The 6,121-nt window shown below is 38.9% G+C and overlaps 1 pseudogene; it reads left to right on the top strand.

Annotated features, from left to right (window-relative positions):
• Positions 1-4,666: 4,666 nt before the first annotated feature.
• LOC131902880 (U6 spliceosomal RNA) lies at positions 4,667-4,767 on the top strand (annotated as a pseudogene).
• Positions 4,768-6,121: the final 1,354 nt, after the last annotated feature.

The raw sequence follows: 6,121 nt of genomic DNA, 5'->3' as shown, positions 1-6,121 counted from the left end.
CTTGTTGATATTCAAAGTTGATACAGGATGCTACCTGGCACAGGGGTTACTGGCCATCTAAAATGAAAACAAAGACATGTTTTTAGTCTATTGCCATGTTCAAAGGTGCATTTTTCACTTGATAAGTAATTATTACTTTCCTATTAATATGATTACTTATAACCATGAATCCTGGGGCATGGTAAAGACCAGTAGCGTCCTTTTAAAAAAGTCTTTAAATGTAAAAATGTTTTTACATTCAAAATATTCACAATCCTTGAGAAGTTACCATTACTTCAGAAAATTATGAAATTTATGAAAAAAAACATAAAAAACTGAGACAGTAGCTTATATTAAACCAAAAATGTGCATATGATGTAATATAAACCTTAAAAAGCATTAACACAGGCAATGTGAATATAGAGTACCTTTAAATTATTTCCCATGACACACCTACAATTTAAATTCTAAAATATATATAAATACTAGCATAATCTAAAATATATTTACATATCAAAGTATAATATTTATTTCTGAGATAAAAGATGACAAAAATACACATGTATAGCAGTTCAAATATCAAAAGAGCCACATAAATTTTTCATGTACAGCAAGAACATTACTCTTTCTATCTAGGTGTTCCTGTGCTGTTGAGAGCATACACCATCATTGCTGAAAAGAAGGAAAAACAGCAAGGGAGAGAGAATACAGTGTGCTTGCTAAAGTGACACTCAGTCCTCAGCCAAGCCAAGGGACGAGGCTAGGAAGCATTTCACAGCCCTGGCCATTTATAAGGATTCAGACACAGAGCAAAGAAAACTTGTATGCCACAGAAAGCAGTGGTAAATATACCACGATTTCAGTTCCATCTCCACAAAGCACCTGTACTACAGGCAAAGAGAATAATGTTGGAGGCATCACAAGATCTGACTTCATGCCACACCACAGGGCCACATAAATAGCTCCTGGCACAAAAACAGACATGTATATCAATGGAGTATTAAGAAACACTCAAAATTAAACCCTTGCAGTTATAGCCACCTGATTTTTGATGCAGGTATAAAAATGTACATGGAAAGAAGAGCCTCCTCAACAAATGGTGGTGGGAAAACTGGGTAGCCACATTCAGAAATGTGAAACTAGGTATCAACCACTCATCTTGCAAAAAAATTATTCAAAAACAAAGACCTTACTGTAAGACCAAAACTCTGAAATTATGAGAGGTAAGCAGGAAAACCAGTTCAAGATAAAGGCATAGCAAAGACTTTTTGCAAAGGTCTCTAATAACACAGAGAATAAAACCAGGAACTGATAAATGGGGATGCATAAAGTTAAAAAAGGCTTCTGTACAGCACAAGAAATAATCAAGTAAACAGCCCATAAAATGGTAGAAAAATCTTTGCTAGTTATACATCATATAGAGAATTAATATTAACATTATATAAATAATTAAAAATACCTCCAATATAAACAATTCAATCATTAAATAGGATAATGAAGTAAACAAGTAGTTTTCTAAAGATGAATTAGTCAACATTCTTAATGCCATCAGAAAAATGCAATTTTAAACTACATCAAGGTTTTTGTGTTGCCCCAGTCAGAATGGCCACCATTAAGAAAACAACAATAAATCTTGGTGAAGATATAAAGGAGAATTAAGCCACATACACTGTTGGCAGGAATGTGAATTAGTCTAGCCACTGTGAGAATGAGTATGGAGAGTCCTCAAAAACTAAAGCCAAAATGACTATACCATCCAGCTATACCACTCATGAGACTATGCCAAAGGAATCTAAGTCAGCACACTATGGAGATACTTGCCCATGAACATTTATTGAACACTGTACACAACAGTCAAGTAATGGAACCAGCCCAGGTATCCATCAGGAGACGAATGGATACAATAGCTGGGGTACAAAAGACAAATGTTGCTTGTTTTCTCTCACATGTGGCCTGAAGATTTTTACAGATGCAGAGAAATCATATATGCATATGTGACATGAGAATGGAGTGGGGCTGTCTCGGGTAGTGGTTCTCAATCTTCTTAACACTGTGACCCGAACACAGTGTGGTGGTGACCCCCCAACCATAAAATTATTTTCATCGCTACTTCATGACTGTAATTTTGTTACTGTTATGAATCATAATGTAAATATCTGATATACAGGATATCTGATATGCAACCCCTGTGAAGGGGTTGTTCAGCCTCTAGAGGGTTCATAACCCACAAGTTGAGAACTACTAGTTTAGGGGAAGAAAGGGGTTAGCAGGAAAGAAGAGGAAGAAAAAGGATAGGTACATGATATACTTTAATTAAATTGTCTCTATGAAACTAATCATTAGGAACAATTAATACATGGTAATACAGTTTACTTTTTTTAAAAAAAAAATCTGTTTATAAGGAACATTAACAAAATACAAAATTGTATAAATCCAAGGCTTGGAGAGATATTTCAGCCATTACAGGCAAAGGCTCCCAACCCAAACATCAAGCATTTGGTACCCAGCATCAACACCAAAGCCTATCTTTCCCACTTCCCCCTTCTTCTTACAGTGGCACATTGGCACATGGCCTTCATTAAAAGAAAAAGACATATTTTAAAAACCAAACACAATTGCATGAATCTGAATAAATTTAAGCAACAATCCTCACCATGCTGTAGTGACAATATGATAAATGGAGGTCTTCTGTGAGTCAAAGTTAACCTGGATGACCATAGCATAAGGACTATCCTCACCAGGACTAGGGAAGGCAAAGCACCACTTTAGAGGATTCAGCCCCACCACAGTTCTCCCAAAAAGCACAATCCTCAGAAAGAATGCTACTCTCCCCCTTTGACAATGGTGAAACTTCCTCTCAGAGGAGACTCCATCGACGCTGCTGCATCTGAACACATATGGCAATGGGCATTTCTACAGGCTTTGGATCATACAGTTAGATACCAGTCCTGGAGATTTCAAATTTACTACTGGCATTTCTGTCAACAAGATGTCCACACAATGCTAAAAAGCAACAAAGGAAGAGAGAAGGGGACCCTACAATGTTAGAACTATGGTTCCTCTTGATCACAAAACTGCATTCAAGTTTCTCTCAAAACAGGTCAATTAATAGATGTGTCTTCCCAAAGAAATGCACAGGTTCAACACTGGGAAGCCAGGTTCCTGGAAACTTTGAAGTAGCCAGCAGTTACCATCATATTAACTTGAGCAATCTTGTAAATTATTAACTCATCTGATTTTTTCCAAAAAAAACAGCAGGGAAATCTTTTACTGATTCACCATTATGTCTAAACCTATAAACAAAGAAAGCACTACCTTTGTGAAACTGTTCATTTTACTAATAATCCTCTGATGTATTATATTTTTACATCAACTGCTAAAATGTAATTGTAGTCTATATCTTATTCTGGCTTCAGAAAGATTTTCTCAATCAGAAACTGTATTAGAATGTCCTTCTAAAACTATCCCTTTGAGTACAAATTAGAATTTAGTCCCAATTCACTTCATCCTCTTGGTGCTTCAAAGAATTTAATCATTTGCAAAGAGTTGCTAACACAGTAACATTAGTTGCTATAAAGCTCTACCTTTTAGGGGAGGGGTGCATCTCTTTCCTGTTACCCTCAGTGGAGTTTTCTAAAGTAACCTCTTTTATCTGTAGAAAATGCACAAATGCATGCATTCGCAGTTAGCTGGAAGGAAACTGGAATCTCTGGTTTTGGAAGTGCTGCACAGTCACTTTCCATTGCTTTCCTCCCCCGTGTCTCCTATTTCCAGTGTCTTCCCCATTAGCAGGATGCTTACTCTAGAAGCTGGTTTGCAGCCATAACAGAGGTAAAGGCTATGACAGAAAATTGCCGAGAGTGGAATCACAATGACTGTCCAAGTGACCCTATTCAGTGGTGTGACCCTGTCTGAATCACTTCCTCTCTGCCACTGTTTCCTAACTTATAAAAACAGGACACTGAACTACTGAGACCTAGTCTCTAATTCAGGTAGCCAGTTGTGGTAAGTCAGTTTTTTGTCTCTGTGACAAAAATGAGAAAAACAAGTTCAATGAGGAAAAGTTGATGATGGTTCATGGTTTTAGTTCACGGTTGGCTAGGTTCATTGCTTAAAAGGCAGAGCCTCCTGTGAGGCAGAACATTACGGCAGGGAGGGTGCAGTAGAGCAAAATGGCTCATCTCAAATTGCCCAGGAAGGAAGGGAGGGAGTAAAGAGAAAGAGAGACACAGAGACAGACAGACAGACAGACAGACAGACACACACACACACACACACACAGAGAGAGAGAGAGAGAGAGAGAGAGAGAGAGAGAGAGAGAGAGAGAGAGAGGCAGAGACAGACACAGACATAGAAAAAGACAGAGACAGAACACAATGACAGGCTTCCTCCTGATAGGAAGGATAGGTTCTACCTGCTAGGAGCCCATTCAGCTATGAACACATCAATCAATTAAAGTATTGATAAAGTTAGCATACTCGTGAGCCAATCACTCTCTAAAGCACTACTGGTTGGGGACCAAGCCTGAAGCATATAAACTTCTTTTTTTTTTTTTTTTTTTTTTTTTTCCGAGACAGGATTTCTCTGTGCAGCTTTGCGCCTTTCCTGGAACCCGCTTTGTAGACCAGGCTGGCCTCGAACTCACAGAAATCCACCTGTCTCTGCCTCATGAGTGCTGGGATTAAAGGTGTGTGCCACCACATATACTAAAATTGGAACGATACAGAGAAGATTAACATGGCCCCTGCACATATAAGCTTCTTTGAAGGATGTAGTTGGAAGGTTTCTCTAGTCCCACCTGGCCCTGCGGTCCCACAGCCACTTATAAAATAATCACTCAAAGGCTTAATATTATTTACAAACTGTATGGTCTATGGCAAGCCTGCTGTGGCATGTTCTGTATGTCAAATATGTTGCTCTGATTGGTTAGTAAATAAAACACTGATTGGCCAGTAGCCAGGCAGGAAGGATAGGCGGGACAAGCAGAGAAGAGAATTCTGGGAAGTGGAAGGCTGAGTCAGAGAGAGACTGCCAGCCACTGCCATGACAAGCAGCATGTGAAGATGCCAGTAAGCCATGAGCCATGTGGCAAGGTATAGATTTATGGAAATGGATTAATTTAAGCTATAAGAACAGTTAGCAAGAAGTTTGCCAAGGCCATACAGTTTGTTGGCAATATAAGTCTCTGTGTTTACTTGGTTGGGTATGAGAGGCTGTGGGACTGGCAGGTGACAAAGATTTGTCCTGACTGTGGGCAAGGCAGGAAAACTCTAGCTACACAAGCCTCTTGCTAGCTAGCTCTTTTTTAAATAAATTAACCCATTTCTATTCATCTGTAAGTTGCCACGTAGCCATGGCATTACTGGTCTGCTGGCATCTTGATGCTACTTGGGCAGCAGGCTGGTGTCTCTCTAGACTCTGTCTTTCTCTTTCCTGTCTCTCTCTTTGGATTTCTCACCTGCCTCTAAGCTACCTTGCCATAGGCCAAAGCAGCTTATTTATTAACCAATGGGAACAACATATATTCACAGAAAGATATCCCCCAGCAGAAGGATACTTCATATCCAAACCAGAAACCTGAACTAACTACATCCTTATTATGTAAGTCTTCTCGTAGAATGAGCACTGTCCATAAACTCAATTGGCTTCATTCTTTGCTAGTAATCAAGAAATAGGAAATTTGTCAGCCTGACTCTTTTTTGAGCACTTATAAAGTACTCCAGTTATATAGGAAATATTTTTGAAATAAGTCATGATAAATTGCCCTTTATTTCAAACCAGTTTCTCTCAGTAGTCCTTTTCTATCACTGGAACTTCTAGAATAGTTATATCTATAGGCAAAGAACCATGGGCCATATTATGGGAAAATTGCCACCATAGAGAAAGGCAAAGTAGCCACAGAGTTAAAGGGGTGAGATTTTTTAAGTGAAGAGTGGCAAATTGCCCACATTTCTCTGAGTCCCACAGAGACATGGTGAGGTGAAGAGAGAATTACACATTAACTTAGAGGGGAAGCTGTAATATCAAGGTCATGTGTGACTGTGGGAACATACAGCTTTACTGGGTACCCTGTGATGGGCTTAACCAGAAAGAAGCAAAGACAGCATCTATGCATTGTCCCTCAAATCCGTACCTGGATGTT

The sequence above is a fragment of the Peromyscus eremicus genome, chromosome 1, assembly GCF_949786415.1.
Source record: "Peromyscus eremicus chromosome 1, PerEre_H2_v1, whole genome shotgun sequence".
Taxonomy (NCBI): domain Eukaryota; kingdom Metazoa; phylum Chordata; class Mammalia; order Rodentia; family Cricetidae; genus Peromyscus; species Peromyscus eremicus.
Note: the sequence above shows the minus strand (reverse complement) of the source record. Positions and strands in the feature narration are given on the sequence as shown.